The sequence below is a fragment of the Eublepharis macularius genome, chromosome 1, assembly GCF_028583425.1.
Source record: "Eublepharis macularius isolate TG4126 chromosome 1, MPM_Emac_v1.0, whole genome shotgun sequence".
NCBI lineage: Eukaryota > Metazoa > Chordata > Lepidosauria > Squamata > Eublepharidae > Eublepharis > Eublepharis macularius.
In genome coordinates this window covers 229,561,689-229,580,855 of record NC_072790.1, presented here as the reverse complement: position 1 = coordinate 229,580,855, position 19,167 = coordinate 229,561,689, and positions in this window count along the sequence as shown.

Here is a 19,167-nt window from a genome sequence, read left to right as displayed (position 1 = left end):
TGATTTCCGAGACCTGAGTATCACCAAACTATATCTGGCTCTGTGTGTGTGTGTTATGTGCTGTCAAGTCGCCTTCTACCTATACATCTGATGATGTGGTTCTTGAAAGCTTATGCTACAATCAAGTTGGTTAGGCTTAAAGGTGCTACTGGACTCTTTACTATTTTGCGACTACAGACTAACACAGCTAACTCCTCTGGATCTTCGACCTATGGCGACCCTATGAAGGAAAGACCTCCAAAACATCCCGTCCTTAACAGACTTGCTCAGTTCCTGCAAACTGGAGGACGTGGCTTCTTTTATTGAGTCAAGCCATCTCATTTTAGGTCTTCCAGTCCTGATAGGTAATCTTTGCATTCTTATCAGACAGAAGGTAATCAATTCTAGTTTTTCCAGTGAGACCAGAAATTTTACCTAATACAGTATGATCATCTCATCATATGCTTCCTTATAATAGCAGCTAAAAAACATATGCTCGATAGTTCACCTCTCTTAACCAACAGAAACAAAGCCTTTCTAATACAGGCCTATCACCTTCTGTACAATTCTGTTTTACATAGTTTGCAGAACAACAGAAGTGTGGGGAGCCTTCCTGACCTCCTCAGGAAGGTCATTCCACGAGGTTTGGGGTTACAAGAGGAGAATGCACGGGTACAGGCAACAGGTGATCTTAACCATTAGCAAGGTGGACTGCAGTTACTTGGGATAAAGTCCTGCGCATTTAGAGAAAGCATCTAAACAGAAGTAACCAAAGGCATATGAGGTTGCAAAACATGATCATAAGAAACTACTGCGGGCCAACCTTTGGACTCTCTGGCTTGGGACTGCCTACTCTGAAAGGTGGTGGCTTTCCAGGCTCACAGAGCAAGGTAGAGCTGGGCTATCCCTAAGACCTGCTGCCTGAACTTTTAACTGAGGATGATGGTGACTGAAGCCGTGTCCATAACAAAGCATGAGTGCTAGCCGTGAGCCACAGGTCAAGTCCAGGAGCACTGAACTCTGCATTTACAACATCTGGAACTGTAATATGCAGATGGTACAAGCTTCTCTCCACATATCTTCCCACGCTGCTAGTGGTGGTTGTTAATTTATAGTCTGTCTTTCTCACTGAGATCCAGGGTGGATTAAAAACTCAACAGCTAGGACATGCCAGCTAGGACATTCACTGAGCAAAGGATAATAATGAACAATGCTTAGGACATTCAGGAAAACGGATACAATAGGACAGGGCCCCCCAACCTTTTTGAGCTTGCGGGCACATTTGGAATTGTGACACACACTGATGGGTGCAGCAACAATATGGCTGCCACAAAATGGCTGCTGCAGGAATTGGAGTCAGACACCAAATGGCTGCTACAGCTTACCTTCAGTCACATGGTGAAGATCCTTGTGCTGTGGAACCAGCTTCTTCCAAAGCAATGTTTTTTTTTAAATCTGCACAGCCAATCAATAATTCAATGGCCAATCAGAAGATAATGCTTTGCAAAAGCCCCACCTGGCCTGACCCACTTTCTAAAAACACTTGGCAGGCACCAGAAAAGCTGTTGGTGGGCACAATTGTGCCCATGGGCACCACGTTGGGGACCCCTGCAATAGGGTATGATAGCAGAAAATTTGAAAACAAGCATGAAGCCAAAGCACAGAGATGAAATCTTTCTAAACTATAACTAATTTACATGGCCTGTTTAGCAATGTGGAAACTCCTTAGTAGGCGCATGTCTGCATCAGCAGACAGTACCCAACAGAGTAGCGTATAGTCCCTGTCACTATCAATGCATCTCTCTGAGCTACTTCTTATGACCCAGCTCTATAATCTGGGTAGAAAGCCCTCCCGAATACATTGGTCTTGCAGGGTTTGTGGAAAGCCAGAAGAGTGGTTCCAATGTTTCCAGAACCTGGGGCTAAAAGTTCCCTTTGGACAAATTGAAAAGAGTGGCTGTTTGCTCAAGTGGGGGACAGAGAGATTCTTGGTGTATGCTGACTTCAAACTGACTTGGCCAGGCTAGGGGCCTAAAGGAGCACCAGAACCAACCCACACTGTAAGATGGGAGCGGGCGGAAAGAAACCTTGAAGTGTCCTCATTATCTCCCCACCCCACCCCCACCAACCTCCATGAACTCTAAGCCAGACATGCTGGCTGCAGAACAGCAAGGAAATCTGAATATTAAGTAAAACAAACGAGTCTTTTATTTTTAATCATTTTGATTATAACATTAACCAACAAAAATTTGTCTCATTATTTGATTAGTTAATATCCAAATTCACATCACCAGTACTGGCAAACTATACCATGCAGGCTCATTATAACTTTGTAATATTATATTTGCCTCTGAGCGTGCACAGAGTTGCTTTTCACTCACTGTGGAATAACCACAAACAGTCCCCACACAAGTCATAGAGAGTGAGGGCAGCATCAGTGTGTGTCTCTCTCTTTTAGCATTAACCACAATTGTCACAATAAAGTATTCCAGCCATTTTTGGCATCAGCTCCTCCAGATTTTGTGGACATCTTCTCCCCCCCCCCCCGCCACTAAGCTCTCTGTTGTGCTGAAGTGACTCATCCTTCTCCCCCCTGCTCAGAGAGGCCTTAAAATTGTACCGACTTAAAATAACCATTTCCTCAAACCTCCAAACAATATTAATAGCTGTGGCATTAGCACGTGGAACGATTCCACTGGGGTGGGGGAGGGCAAAGGAGCAAGAGAGATGCAAATATTGAATGCTTTTTCTTTCCTCTTCTCCATCTGCAAGGAGTCGAAACTCATCACCCTGGGATACCTAGTCCTTTGTGCCCAGCTGGGAAGTTGCCATGGCAACAGAGTGGGGGATGCAGAAGAAGGAGATGGAGAGGAAGAGGTGGACATGGAAAAAAAGAAAAGGGACTGGGGGGAGCACCAAATAACACCCCCCCTCCATATTTAGCCAGTGTTTCCTGTTTCTCTTAAGTACCTATTTCTTAATGCTCCCTTTGCACAGACATTTTTTGTAGAAACCCCCAAACTTTAACTTACAGTCAAAGCAAACCAGATACTGGAAGATCCGCAAATGAATTTCCAGCGTGGGTTTTCTTGGTAAATAGCAACCTGGGGTGGAGAGAAAGGAATTAGATCAGGGCCCTGGTGAGGCGGGAGGGGGAAGTGTTAACTCTTCTCCCCGTGTCATTTTCAAGACTTCGATTTTCGTCTTCAAGTTGCTGTTTGGTCTGTTGGGAGAAAAACATACAAAATACATGGGGCAACTTGCATTTTATCTCTGGTGGGGCAAACAAGACCTCTTGGGGCACTTTGAGGGATAATAGTGCAGAGGGAAAAGAATTAAACCACCTCTCTCAGCATTGCAGTACCAGTCTGAGTTGGGCCCTTGCTATGTGGCCAGAAAAACATGTTGGAGAAAATCCCTTCATATGTTTTCTAGCATCGTGCCAGGTTTGACCATCAAGGTGGAGGGGAAATGTACTTTCGCACATGCTCTGAGGCACCTTTATATGTACTGTTGAGAGCTAATGAAGCATAGTGTCCAACAGGTTCTCTTGTGGACTCTGTTGGATGTCCCATCCTGGTGATTGTATCGATTTACTCTGTGTAATCTGCCTTGAGGCTCAGTGAGAGACATTTAAAATCAATAATAATAACATATAACATTTGATTTATATACTGCTCTTTAGGACAACTTAACACCATATTCAGAGCGGTTTAAAAAGCCAATGTTATTATTATCCTCACAACAATCACCCTGTGAGGTGGGTGGGGCTGAGAGAGCTCTAGAAGAGCTGTGACTAGCTGGCTTCAAGTGGAGGAATGGGGAATCAAAACCTGGCTCTCCATATTAGGGTCCTGCTGCTTTTACACTACACCAAACCACTACACCAATTATGTAAACAAACAAGCAAACAAATCGTGCTAAATGGAATCCTTTGCTAAATACCTACACTGGCTGCCCATCTTCTTTCTGGGTATAATTCAAAGTATTGGTTATCACTTATATGACCCTACCTAACATGGGGCCAGGGGTAACTGAAGGACCACCACCTCACAAGCTGTGCAGCCAAGTCCCATATAGGCCTGTGGTGTGTAAAGTGCATGTAGACATTTGTGGCACCAGAAGATGATATTTCTGGTACAACCGAAGCAACAGGTCGTGTTGGGGGCAACCTCAAAATTGGCTCAAAACTTAGTTTGGGGCCGATTTTTCGAGAATCGGCCCCTGGCTCAACCAGTTGCTTCTGCATCACACTAGAAATGATGTCATTTTCTGGTGCTGCAGGTGGCCATGCGCATGTGCCTGTTTCCGAGTGCCCTTTCACACTGCTGGCCAGATGAGTGATGGCGGGGAGTGAAAGCTGGAGGAGGCTGGCGGTTGGGGATCCCCTGCTACAGTGGAAGATATAGCTCAGTCCCTGTTCCCAGAGCCCCAACTGCAGAGACGAGGCAGGAAGCAACCAGAGACAGGGCTTTTTCCGTGGTGGCACCTTGCCTTTGGAATGCCCTCTTCCTTGAGGCTTGCCTGGCACTTACTTTACTGTCCTTTAGGCGCAAGACCCAAATATTTCTCTTTACCCAGGCTTTTGAAAGATGCCATTGTAAGCTGCTGAATATTGTCTTCTGATGTTTTTAACCACTTCCTTAATTGATGTAAAAATAGCTAGGAATAAAAATCCTTACCCTGGTATTAAAAAGAGCATCACGACTGTGTTTACAATCCATTCCTTATTGTCCTAGAGTTTGATGTTAAAAGCAAAACTTATTCTGAAGTTTAAACATTACAAAGAAATTCCCTATCCCTGCTTACACCCGCCTTCTTCCTGACCTGCTGCAATCTCAGCCCTGGGCAGACCATGTTACCATAGAAACCACAGGAGAAAATTCTAAATATCTTTAGCAATGAAAATTGCACTGTGGCCATTTTGAGCCAGAAGCTTTTGCTGCTCTGTACAGAGCCAGGCATTTAGATATAAATAATATATAATAATCAACTATGCCAGTTCCCAGCCCTGCAATATGGGGAAGATAAAATTAGAGTGCCTCTGAGCATGCACCAAATACTTTCCCTCCCTTGTTCTATAACAGCCACTTTCCACCTTCTTCATTATTAGTGCATGAGCTATGAGCCTGGTAGATCCAGGTTCAAATCTTACTTGACCCATACATTTGTTGGCTGGCAAGCCACTTTCTGTAAGTTTTAAAATTAAGATCTGTCACATGGGGACCATAATACTGGGTTGTTGTGAAAATCTGGGCTTTGGCCACTCAGATTAAAAAAGAGCTAGATAATGTTAGGGATCTTTTCTCCGAGGAGCTCAGGGCAGCAGCTTTCACCTGCTCCCTTTTATCCTCACAACAACACCCTTGTGAGGTAGGTTAGTCTTCAGGGTCTCCAGGGGAAATAGTGAAATCTCAAGGTGAGGGGACAGAACTGAGACGGCAGGCTCTTTCTCTTTGGCTAAGCTGCTTCTGCTAGATTTGGTGTTCCCCATATTCATTATCTCTAAGCTAGGTTGCCCAATCTTGGAAGCTAAGTAGGGTAAGCCTTGGTTAGTAATTGGATGGGAGCCCTCAAAAGAAGACCAGGTTTTCAGAGGCAGGCAATGGCAAACCACCTCTGTTTGTCTCTTGCCTTGAAAACTCCAGCAGGGGTCACCGTAAGTCATGTTTCCTTCCTAAGGCACCAGCCACAGCCAAGTTCTCCCTTTGGTTCTAAGCCCTTTCCACCTGGTGCCACTAAAAGAAACAATTTTGTACCCACGCCCATCCCCTGGCAGGCACCACCCATGACCCACAGGACATGGCAACTCTCCTTTTTCTCTTGCACCACTTCCAAGAAACTTGCCCCTCCATGGATGCCCCTCCCCGTGCCCCATTCCCTTCCCAGTTTGACACATCTTCAGCATCAGGTGGCCATCCAGGCCCTGTCCCTCTGTGATACTCTAGACTAATGGCAAATGGCTGTGGCTCAGTGGCAGAGCATCCACCTTCCATGTACAAGGTCCTGGGTTCAAACCCTCCAGTCTCCAATTTTTTAAAAGATCGGGTAATAGAATCATAGAGTTGGAAGGGTCCATACAGACCATCTAGTCCAACCCCCTGCCCAGTGCAGGATCAGCCTAAAGCATCTCTGACAAGTATTCATCCAGCCTCTTCTTGAAAACTGCCAGTGAGGGGGAGCTTGCCACCTCCCTAGGCAGCTGATTCCACTTTTGAACTACTCTGACCGTGAAAAAGTTTTTCCTAATATCCAGCTGGTACCTTTCTGCATGTAATTTAAGCCCATTGCTTCGGGTCCTACCCTCTGCTGCCAACTGGAACAGCTCCTTGCCCTCCTCCAAATGATAGCCTTTCAAATATTTAAAGAAAGTAATCATGTCCCCCCTCAACCTCCTCTTCTCCAAACTAAACATTCCCAAGGCCCTCAGCCTTTCCTCGTAGGGCTCAGTCTCCAGACCCCTGATCATCCTCGTTGCTTTCCTCTGCACCCTCTCGATTTTGGCCACATCCTTTTTGATGTGAGGCCTCCAGAACTGCACACAATACTCCAGGTGTGTATAGAGGCAGTATAGAGAGGGGCTATGACCTCCTGCGATTTCGACGCTATGGCCCCTTTGATACAACCCAAGATTGAATTAGCCTTTTTTGCCACTGCATCACACTGACTGCTCATATTTGGCTAAATAGGAGATGTGAAAGGTCTGGAACCCTGGAGAGCTGCTGCCAGCCAGAATAGGCAATACTGACCGTAACAAACCAGTGGTCTGACTCCGTACAAGATGGCTTCATGCTTCTGTGTTCAATGTCGGTCTACCCTAGCAATTCCCAAAAGGGCACCTCATGATGTGTCTTCTGGTATCCTCTTCTTGAGTCTTGGGTGGGAGGAACACAAAGGGTTTTGAATGGAACTGGGGAGGGAAATGCAGGGGGCTTTTGGTTTCTCCCAACTAGGTGACTGACTAGCAAAGATTACTTGAACTGATCAAGGGCAGGCACATCACAGCTGTGCATTCTCATCTCGGCCACAGACACAAGTTTCCTATGTATCTGAATTTGGCATCCTTTCTCTATGGTTGCCCATGCTGCAAACTCTCCCTTTTCTCTGGAAACAAAGCAAACGGTTGATCCCAATCCCTACGGCAGCCACCCTAGCTGCAGAAACTTTGTGTTGGATTCTTCCTGTCCCATGGCAGCCATCCGTCATTTCTCAGAATCCCCAGAGTGCCTGCAGGTCAACAGGGCTGGGGAATCCACTCAGTCCCAATGGACATAACAGAGGTAGAGACCTGGGGAGAGATATCTTGCAACTCTCTTGATGGAAAAGGAAAAATCAGAAGCCCTGATATGCTGCACGCACCACACCCCGTCGCTCTACACTAATAAATATGGAATTACAGTTAATGAGTTCGACGACCCAAATCTAACTGGAGGCCCATTCCAGCACGAGAACAGCAAAGCAAATGCTACGCTTTCTCCCCATTTGATGACCTGTGTTTTGAGCTGGGAGGGGAAAGCACTTTTGGAGAATATTCTCTCTCTTGTGGCGGGTGAATGCATATTTGTATACAACTTTGCGCAGTAATCCAGATCAATAGGTGGCTGTGGCTCAGAGCATCTGCTTGGCATACAGAAGAATCCAGGTTCTATCCCCGGCATCTCCCGTAAGGCTTAAGTTGTAGGTGATATGAAAGACCCTGGAGAGCTGCTGCCAGTCCAAGGATACAATATTGACCTTGATGGACCAACGGTCGGATTCAGTATAAGGAAGCTTCATGTGTTGGCATTATTGACCTTTAAAACTCTATATGGCTTGGAGCTCATCTACCTGAAGGACCGCTTTCTTCCATAGGAACCTACTCACCTGCTCAGATCATCTTCATTGGCCCTGCTTTGGATGGCCCCAGGGCTTTTTTTCTGGGGAAAAAGGTGGTGGAACTCAGTGGGTTGCCCTCGGAGAAAATGGTCACATGGCTGGTGGCCCCGCCCCCTGATCTCCAGACAGAGGGGAGTTTTGATTGCCCTCTGCGCCAGCGGCACGGAGGGCATTCTAAACTCCCCTCTGTCTGGAGATCAGGGGGCGGGGCCACCAGCCATGTGACCATTTTCAAGAGGTTCCGGAACTCCGTTCCCCCACGTTCCCCCTGAAAAAAAGCCCTGGATGGCCCACAGCTGAGGCTAGGTGGTTGGGTGGGAACCTGTGGGGAACCCCCCCCCCAAGCTTTCTCTTTGGAACTCTCTCCTCAGGGAAGTTCATCCATCTCCCTCTATTGTTGTCTTGTACCAGCAAAGACAATTTTGTTTTGTTTGGCGTTCCCCCAGTGACTGTTATAACAACAACAACAACAACAATTTATTTATATACGGCCCTTCAGGACAACTTAATGCCCACTCAGAGCGGTTTACAAAGTATGTCATTATTATCCCCACAACAAAACACCCTGTGAGGAGGGTGGGGCTGAGAGAGCTCCAGAGAGCTGTGACATCCAAAGTCACCCAGCTGGCTTCAAGCAGAGGAGTGGGGAATCAAACCCGGCTCTCCAGGGCCAATTCCAGACGACTAACCTGAAGGCGTTGCATGCTGCCATGTTCCGGATCGTGACGGGGAAAACGCGAAATATCGCGTTTTTCCCGTCGCGATCTGGAACATGGCGGCATGCAGCGCCTTCAGGTTAGTCGTCTGGAATCGGCCCAGATTAGGGACCTGCCACTCTTAACCACTACACCAAACTGGCTCTCTTATGTGTGTGTTTTAATTTTATTGTTTATATATTTTATATATACTACATTAAATGCTGTTTTAATGCCTTAAATATTCCACTGTTGAAGTATTTTAATGTTCAGTGCATTGGGGATCCTATATTTTAGATATTTAAAATAAAATAAAATATGTTGCTATTGCTGCTGCTGCTGTTTTAATTCGGAGCCATTTTGTGGAACTTTACAGAGTGCTGTAAGGAAGAAAACCCACCCCAAAACAGAAGAAGTCTCTGCCCTGAGGAGTTTCCAATCTAAATGTCAGATGGTATGCAAGACAATAGCGGGAGCAGGGAAAAAAAAGGAAAGAGGGACTGAAGAGTAATAATGAGGGATTAGAGCTAGCAAGCGCAATTATTCATGTGGGCTTTGTTTCCATTTGGAGTGAGGAGGACTAAAAAATTAAACAGAAGGATTCATAGGAAAAAAATGTCCAGAAGTCCTTCTTTATATATTACAATCATGTATGAAAGAGAGGACAATGGAAGGGGAGAACTGTTAAATTAATACAGCCAGTCTAAAGACTGAATTGAGACGATAATTTGCTAGATTGGGGGGACGGCCACTAAATTGCTGTGGAAGGTGGGGGTTGTAAAATGTACGGCTGCTGGAAGACCATGGGAGGTGGAAAGAGAAAAGGGGGCAGTCCTCCCTCCCCCCACCCATGTGTATATTGGTGCAGTGTATTTTGATGGTCTATCTTACTTGCATTCGATGGGTGAGGGAGCTAAAAATAGAAGAGAGACAGGAATATCCTAGCATCAGTGACTGTGAACCAAAAACGAGCAGAGAGATAGATAGACAAATAGACAGACAGGACTAGCTTAAGGGAATCCCATTTTCTTATGAGATTGCTTTGCAATGGCTGGTCCAAGCTAAACCTGTCTTGCTTCTCTCATGTTCCTAAAGCGACAGAGAATGTTATCATTCCAAAACACAAAAATAACTCTGTGCAAAAGGAAGACACGTGTTTCGTGCGCCAAGGAGACGGCAAGGCATGCGATATCACCAGAGCCTCACTCGCTTTCTCCAAGAGCATAGAAGCATGCAGCCCGGGTGAGCAGCAGCGCAGTGCCAGCCCACGCCAAGAGACCTGAAGACGATCGGAAGATGAAGCCAGGTACTATTGAAAAGAAAATGATTGTCTTGTGTGATGGTGGCATGAAATAACAGCTGTTACTGTAATGGATTGTTAAGGCTGACCGTCTGGATGATCAACTTTGATTTCGTCTGATTTTGAAAAATAAAAGAGAAAAGAGAAAGGATTGTTAATATATAAAGTCATGTAGCAATGCATGCATGTGCAAACCAGTCGTGCTCTCCAACAAGGTGGCAATTTAACGGTGTGGGGGGGGGAGCAGTGACAATTAACAGAGTATTATGCCAGGGTTGTGAATGTTACAACATCAGAAAGAATCTGGTCTCTTTTAGTTTTAGAGATAAAGCCCATAGAGTAGCCAAGAGCAGGGACCTCCCTAATTCTTTGAACATCATTCCTGCTAAAATCAGCTGAATAAAGCCCTTTTTGCCAGATCTCCCAGCTCTATCATATTACTAAATTTGAAAAATGCCCTCCTAAACACACACACACATTTTGCCTATCGCCAGATTCTCCCTTTTCAGTCCCTGCAGTGTCCCACTGCACTCCAAATTTGGCACTGCCTGTCTGGGGCAATTTAATCCATTCTTCTTTCACTGTGTGCATGTGTGTGTGTGTTTATTGTCTGGCTAAATTGAGAAGCTGTGCCTTGCTTCACCCACCTCTGTTTCAGTTTTCCAATCCAGACGGGGGGCTATTTCTGGTGTTTTCAAAAGTATTCCAATACAGTCATGCATCATAGCCTATTCCTTTTGAAACCACCCACACCGCACCTGTTCAGGAAGGCTCAAATGCTGTTGGTTGTATGGCTTGTTGAAATGCATGCATTCATCCCTCTGCAGAAAAGTAAAACAAATTCTATGTAATTCTCTGAATGAAACAGCTTTTTTGGGTTCACTTTTGAGTGGTTATGTAACTTAAATGGAGGTGACCCCACCCCCCACCCCCCAGCCCCACGTACACACTACTTTAAACTGCTGTGTTCTGCCTGCACATTCCCAAATATCCAACGCCAGAAGGCCTAAAACCCTACATGGAAACAAACCTCAGATGAATATAGTTTGGAACCATTTTTGCCACTAATGTCAGAGAGCTTCTCTTTTGCTGGGGAATCTTTAGTCAACATTCAGCTTGCCAGCAATCTTCCAAACAGGTTCCGTTTCATGTCCTAAAATCCCCTAGGCCGTCCACAAAACTGACAAAATAAAAAGTAAAAGAGGGTTTATATTCCTATTCTTTTCCTGTCCTTCAAGCATTCATTTTAACATCACAGACGACAACTCCTTCTTTTTTCTGCTCTGCTTTAAAGAAATAGCAACAAAAGTCAATTATTGGGGGGGGGTCCTGAGGGGGGATAAGAGAATTTAAAAGAGCTTTGCATTTTCCATGATTTTACCTACCAGCCAAGTCAAGAGCTCTTTTGACGGCTCCCAAAATAGAATGGCCTTTTAAACACTTTTCAGTCTCCAGGTGGAAGTGTGCATATAGAGATGGGGGTAGAGGCTGGAGGATACACAAGCAAAATGTCATTAAAATTATTGCTCTGCTCACTGAGAATAAATCATGCAGTTTGCTGGGAATCCCAGTACAGATGAAACTGTATGGCTTATTACACCCCCAGCATGACATATGGATTTTGCTGATATTTGATATATGGCTCTCACAGTGCCCCTAGAGGGATCGGGAAGGAAAAAAAGCCCGCAAGGATGAGAGAAGTAATTCTTCATTTATTCACTGGTTCCTTCATTCTCACGGCCCTAGATATGCACATGGAAGTCAGTCTATATCCTTGCAATATAGCTTGATCTGAGCCTCTGCCACTCTTTGGGTCTTGGCTAAACCCTGGAATACATGGGATGCCTCTGTGCGCATGCAGAGTTTCCCCTACGAATACCAACATCTTCTTGCATGTCTAGCCCACAGCAGAGACTGCGCCTTGCACGTAACCTCCAAAGCCTCAGCAGTAACTAAATTAAGGAAGAGCCTGCTTTTGTATATGCAAAATAAGAGAGGAGGAGAAAGAGCTCAGCGTGTTGTTCTGCAGTTCAAACCCTCCCCAAATCAGCATGTTATGCCAGGGTAACCCAGATTCTGTGCTAAGAATAGACAGACCCTGCAACCAGTGTAAATGAAGTATTGGAGGCACTCCTGTCTTTCTAAAGCCCCCATGCACAGAAGTAGGGTCTCTGGAAGGAGATGGGAGAAGATGATGGAGAAAGGGAAGTACAGACTGATATGACCCTAGAATTGGTAACCTGGGTATGTATATTTAGATCCCATGTGGCCAGCCCAGCAGAGGAAGAATAAGACTGTTGTGGTAAGATAGCCTTGAACTTGACCTGGGGTGAGGCCTTTGAAGACCTGCTAGTGGAAGGGTCTGGGATATTTTGCCTCCTGCCTCAGCTCCTACACGTACCATTGGATCCTGCCCCATTGCTCACCAGAATTCTTGGTATTTTATCTAAGAGAATATGGTGTATTAAAGTGTAAGATGACAATGGATCAAAACATGTATTTGTGACAGAGGGGAACACTTTCTCAACCAAGTCAGTTTGGTATAGTAGTAAGAGTGTCAGACTAGGATGTGGGAGACCCAGGTTCGAATCCCCACTCTACCATGGAAGCTTGCTGGGTGACCTTGGGCCAGTCACGCTGTCAGTCTAGCCTGCTTCAGGTTGTTGTGAGGATAAAATGGAGGAGAGAACAACGTAAGCCACTTTGGGCCCCCATTGCAGAGAATGGCATGGTATAAATAAATGATGGATTAAATATTATTCATTATTGTAAAAGGGAATCATTACTGATCAAACAAATTTTGGTCAGACTTGAGCTGGCTGTAAAATGTGTCCTTGGAAGACTGAAAGGGAGGCTTAGGGTTATCCTCTAGGCCTGCCCCCTAACTGCAATGGATCCTAAGCCAAACACAGTGAGGTAAAATCTTTCTTTATATCAGAATGGATTGGGCAGGCTTACAATTAGTTCTGCTTGGTGTTGGATTTGTTGTAAGGAGATAAAAGGAATGGGGAAGGCTTTAAGAAACAGTTCTGCAGAGAAAACACCAGGGCCGTTTCCACACTACTTACCTTCTTCCGGAACCCTGCGGAATGTCGCGAAAAAAACACGGAAGTTAGCGACATGATGCTATCTTCCATGGTTTTTTTGTGATGTTCCGTGGTGTTCCAGATGAAGGTAAGTAGTGTGGAAACGGCCCAGGCCTGGGGAAGGAGTTCAGTGTGTTCAATGAGCACCAGTTAAAATTTCCAAGCGAGATGCCACAGGATATAAATGTTCTGTGGCAATTACCACGGGGTAAAGGCCTAGCCTAGCAGTGATGTGAGGCAAGTCCTTAAGGGACGAATCATTCCTGAGCGAGTTGTGGAGAAGGCCCACAGACCACACCACACCCAGACCCGTGAGACCGTAAAATGGGCAGCAAAAAAAAACCTTTGGCAAAAGAATCTTTGGCAAAGAATTTGGAGCAAAAGAATCTTTGGCAAGATACTTGGAATCTGAAGCAGATGCTCAAGAGAAGACGCAGCATCCTATGGCCTTATCCCCTTGTAAGAAAAGACAAAGTGCGTCTATCAGACACTGGCTCAACTCTGATGGGTGGGGGAAGGAATTAAGGGACATTGAACAGGTGATGCAGGTGGCACTTCATTTGCAGGGGATTAGGAAAATGTCACAAAGGCAGCAAGCAACAACAACATCACTGGAGAATGTGAAAATGAGCCAGGTTTGCCAGTGCAAGCTGAAAGGCTCCTAAATGAGGCCGTTGAGCTGGTTTCCGGAGCTTCTCCCTGAAGTGTGTGATTTCTTGTAAAGGGTAGCGGCAGGCAGCCCCCAACTTTGAAGCTGCCCCGACCCTCTGAACACTCTTGGAAGCCCTGTCTTTCTGTACGACAACCTAGTCTTGAGGAAATCCAGCTTGTGAGTAAGGGTCTGCTCTCAAGGAAGGCAAAAGATCCAGACGAGGGGTGTGGTTGGACAGCCACATAGAAAAAGACAGGGGTAGAGGAAGAAGATATAGGGAGTCTTATGACTCCCCTCGGGCTGAAATCCTGTGTGTTGGAAAGCACAGGAAGTTGGTTGTGTGACTAGATAGAACACAGCCTTACTGTGTTCAGAAACCCAAAAGAAACCCAATCTTTCTGTTTCTCATAAGCACATACAAGGCTGCTTTTTTGGTTGTCACTTGTGGACTGGACACCAACAGGGAGAGAAGGGCTGAAAAGTATTTTATGCAGGTACGGTGAATTCAGCCACTTTCCTGGCCATCAGAAGTAGTTTCGGAACTGATTTTTGGTGTTTTTGCGCCCACACTGGGAAAGGAGTGAAATGACACACGTGAATTCTGTGTAACCGAGAAAAGCTTTAAGGGAGAACCTGGTGGCACTCTCCTGTTTTCCACCATCTGCAATCTAAGAGGTTCAACCGGGCTTGTTCCAAAACCCTTTTCTCATATTAGGGAAAGAAGTGATACTCAGTGGCTCGGAAGCCACACGTGGCTTTTTGGCGTGCCACATGTGACTCTTCTGAGGACTCTTTCCCAATGTGACTGTGAGCCTCTCTGAGGTACAGGCCTCATACTAGAGATGGAAGTAAATATGGCTTTTTTGAATGGGTAGTAACTATGAACGTGGCTCTCTGTGAGTTGCAAAGCAAGTACCTCTGATATAAACTGATCAAATGTGAATGCATTTGCTTATTTTACTTTGCTAACTGGGGGAGGAGGGGACAAGGAACTGTGAAGGGCAGAAGGGCTCCATCTATCAATTAGCGGAAACTCAGCAAACCCTCAAGCTTCTGAAAATTATTAGGAGTTGTCGTCAAGCTTACCTTCATAGTCAAAGGGACTAGAAACTTAATTTTTATAAAAAACAAGCAAGTTGGGCTCTCAGGTAACTGGATTCATTGCCCAAACTTATATTCTTTTGCATGTCTGGGACTATGAGAGGATCTAGTCTTGAGCTTCCTTCCCAATGCCTTCTGCATCTTAGCTTTCCACAGGCTAGGTTGGAAAAACCAAGCCACGGTTATAACAGGGCCGATTCCAGACGGCCCTCTGCCTCCCGAAACGTTGCGCGTCGTCGCGCGTCGTCGCGCGTAAAACGCGAAATATCGCGTTTTCTCGCGCGAGTTTTGCGCGACCTCGCGCAAAACTCACGCGAGAAAACGCGATATTTCGCGTTTTACGTGCGACGACGCGCAACGTTTCGGGAGGCAGAGGGCCGTCTGGAATTGGCCCAGGTGTGAACATCACTGAGATATTTGCTGTGTATTTGTGTTAAAAAAGCATTTTTGCAAGTGCACATACCTTCACTTGCATCCATCCCCCATCTTTATGTTTCACTGTGTGATCTTGATCTGGGAATATGTAGAAATAGCTCAGTGGGAAAGCACTCGCTTTGAATGCGTAAGGTTCCAGCTTCCATATCTGCATTCCATTTCAAGAATCTCTTCACCTGTTACCCTGGCAAGACTCTACCAGGCAGACTGGACAATTCTGAGATGGACGTACCAGTGACTCACACATGATAAACTCTTTGGAGGGTTGCATTTTATTTTGTACTGTGAAGTACTTTGTGTTTTGGAGAAGTACAATATGTGGAACAAACTAGGGTCTGGGGAAAATACCAAGCAAAAGCCCTTGTAAGGTGGAATTTCATTTGCAGGTTTCCAAACACCACAATTCAATCCACTCTAATTTGGGGGTCAACTGGTGGACTTTACGGATGGTCTACTATGATTTGTGGGCAGGAGACAGCTCCTGCTAAATTAGCCATGGATAGTAGTCTGGAATAGAATTTATGAGCCAGGGTGCAAATTAACTCAGCCATCTAGAAATTATTTTCTCCACAGCAATCCCATTGAACCCTCCCCCCATTTTGTTAGTAAAACATTCCAAAGCAATTTGGAATGGGAACAGCCCAGCTATATTATCACGTGTGCTCCCCTTGCAGGAGAATGTAGCCACTAGAAAGGAAGACGCTCCCAGTTTGCTGGGTCCCCTCAAAGAACCAGATTTCAGGCTGCTTTTCCTTTGGGTCTCTCCAGTAAAAAAACGTACAAACAGAAGGGCAGTATGGGAGTGCCAGGTTTTCGGAGGATGTTGATCTCTGGCACCTGTTCGCCCACGCCTTGCCTTTCCCAGGTCTGGATCCGAGTTTGTCCGGGTTCTATCAGGCTGATGTGTGCTGGGAGTTCTTGGGTGCTGGAAGGGATTGATTTGGATGGGTCCTGAGATTATGGTTGCCAGCTTTTAGGTGGGGCTTGGAGATCTCCTAGAATTACAACTGGACAACAGAGATCTAATCCCCTGAAGAAAATGGCTGCTTGGGAGTAAGGTTGCCCAGTCCCGGGACCTGGCACTTACCTCCTTCATGTTCCCCACATGTTTCTTGTGCACACACAAAGCATGTGCACAATCCTGCACTGGTGCAATGACATCACTTCCAGGAAATGACATCATCACACAAGGCGGAGAAATGCACGTGCACACTTTGCAGCGGGCCGATTTGGGCAGGAGTGTTCTCGGGGTGGTGCAATGATGTCAGAGATGTTGTCACGCCATCCTGGGAGCACACCCAGGAGACCTGTTCCCTGCCTCCCACCCACCCACCCCCGCTGGCCAGGTAAGTGGTGGCAGGGGGTGAAAAGTGGGAGCAGGAGATCCCCCGCTCCCCCGCTCCCACTGATTGAATGGGAACCCTACTTGAGAGGCGAACTCTATGGCATTATACCCTGCAGAGGCCCTTGCCCTCCCCAGGCTCCACCCCTCAGAGCTGGCAGGAAGAGGGAGCCTAAACTCTGCCTCCCCAGCTATTTGCCAAACCTAAAATGGCCCAGAAGAGCCATTGTTTGCCCACGGTGGCTTCAGACTGGGGAAATGTTGCAGGGGGAAGGCTTAAGACCCTTCTTTCCACAGGCTGTAGTCCCAATCCAAATATTCCGCCGCCCCCCCACATGTATCTGGGGATCAAGTTTCATATATTTGCTCGACAGGTACAATGTTAAATTTATGATGTCCAAATGACATCTGGAAGTCTGTAACCACCCGTTCTCAATTTTTCGTCTTACAACCTTCCCTTCTTTAACCGTATAGGTAAAGAGATGAGGCTGTGGCTGGCACATACACTTTGATTTTCCTTGTGCGAGGCGCAGTTTGCTTGAGGAATAACTTTGCACAAGATAAATAGCTGCACGCCTGTGATTCTTCAGCAGTCTTTCCTGCAAAGGAAACGAATCCTTGCAAATGGTCCCCTTTCCCAAATCCCACCCCCACCCCGTGTTCAAGAAGAGGATACAAATCTCTAGAATATGAATTAATTACCCTTTTCCTTTTTGGCTCCAGCTGATGGGATTATGAGTCAAAGCAGGCTGCTTTGGACACAGTACCCGGAAAGATCTGACAGTTGTACCCACATAACAGCATGTGGATTGAATGCTTTGCCTGCCAGCTCTGGCAGGCGCCACGCCTCAGTGGGGGTAGACAACTGGCAACCTATAGAAGGGATGAGAGGGCCTTCTCCTGCTCTAGAAAAGACAAGCAGAAGCTGGAAAAAATCCGGAGGCTTGATTACTGTATCAGTCGGATCAAACCTGAAAAGCTCTCCATGCAGGATCAGAGACTGAGCTGCCTTAAGGTGCAAGTCTAACAACATATAACCTAAGGACGCTTGCCGAGGAGCTGAGGTCCTTTGCAACACTGGCAGAGGAGCTTTCCTTCCTTGCAAAATGCTTGGCATGGATCCACCAAACTTAGATTCCAGAAAAGCGTATCTTAATTGCTGGTCATCTCATGGCACGGGAGGTGATTTCAGATCCCTCCTGTGTACTTATCTCTTCATTTTCAACTGTCTCTCCCCCCTTCCTGAGTTTGCTGTTTTCTCCAGCCTCCGCCTCCATTTCCCAGGACCCTGAAATTTCTTCATTCCATTTACTAACTTCCACTTGCATGTGCCTGCACGACAGGCATGTTCCTGCAATGAAAAGGTTTGGAGGAAGGCTTCATGAGCAGTAGGATGGAACGACAGGCTCCATGGAGCTGCCTGATCTTGACCAGATCGTTGGTCCATCTGGCTAAGGACTGTCTGCTCCCTGGCCAGCTGTGGCTCCCAGGATCTCAGGCAGAAAGAGGTCTTTCCCAACACCTCCTACCTTGAATCCTTTTCATGGGGGATGCTGCCAGGTAGTAGACCTGGGATCACAGAAAACAGATGTTCTTCCGCTGAGGGACAGCCTCTCCCGAAAACGGTTGTGGGAAAGTGTCTTGCTCAGTATTTCCATCTCTGGCAGGGCTTCCAAGTTTTAAGACAGAGGCCCCTTTCTTAGTCCTGCCACCAGAAATTCATGGGTGGCTGGCTTATTCCTTGGCAACCTACTCCACAAATATGAACCAGTGGTATGTCTAACCCAGACCTGTCTACTTGCAGCTCTCCCAGGATATCAGGCAGTGGACTTTCTCAGCAATGCTGTTTGGTTTTGGATGTGCCAAAGGTTAAATTCAAGATCTTCTGCATGCAACGCCTGCATTCAATCCCCTTAACATGACAAACAGAAGGGAAACTGTCATGCAAGCGAAATAAGGTTGGCAGGTCCCATTAGCCTCCCAGCTGAGAGGGGTGGGGAGACCTGGCACTTACCTTGGCGATCTTCTCCCACATGCACGCAGCAGGCACACTCCCAGGAAGTGTGATGACATGACTTGCGGAAGTGACATCATCGTGCCCGCTGGGAGCGCACCTGCTGCACATTGGCCGCGGGGGTTTCTTGTCTCTCTGGCCTGTCCCGCAGGGACTTTTCCCCTTGCTGGCCAGGTGAGTGGCAGCAGGGGGCAGAGGCTGGGAGTGGGGGAACTCCCGCTCCCACCAGGGGACCTGGCAGCTCTAAAGTGAAACTAAGAGCCAAGCTACAAGTGATGCCTGACACAGGTCGGACACTTGCCAGCTTCCCTCAAGTTTTGGCGGGAAATGTAGGCATCCTGGTCTTGCAGCTGTAATGGAGAGCCAAGCTGTAAAACCAGGACACCTACATTTCCCATCAAAACTTGAGGGAAGCTGACAAGTGTCCAACCTGCGTCAGGCATCACTTGTAGCTTGGCTCTAAGTAAGAGTCCTGCGTCACCATGAAGACAGAAGAATTTATTGTGATAATCTTTTGTGGGGAAGAGCTGCCTGATGTGGTCAGTGAAGTCAGCTGGTAGATAAATTCTGAGCACAGAGAGAAAGGATGGGAAATACAGAGAGAGAAAGGTGGGGGGGGGGGTCAAAAAGCTAAGATAAGCAGGAGGGAACAGTGGGTGTGTTGCCGTACTATGCAGAGCACAAAAGA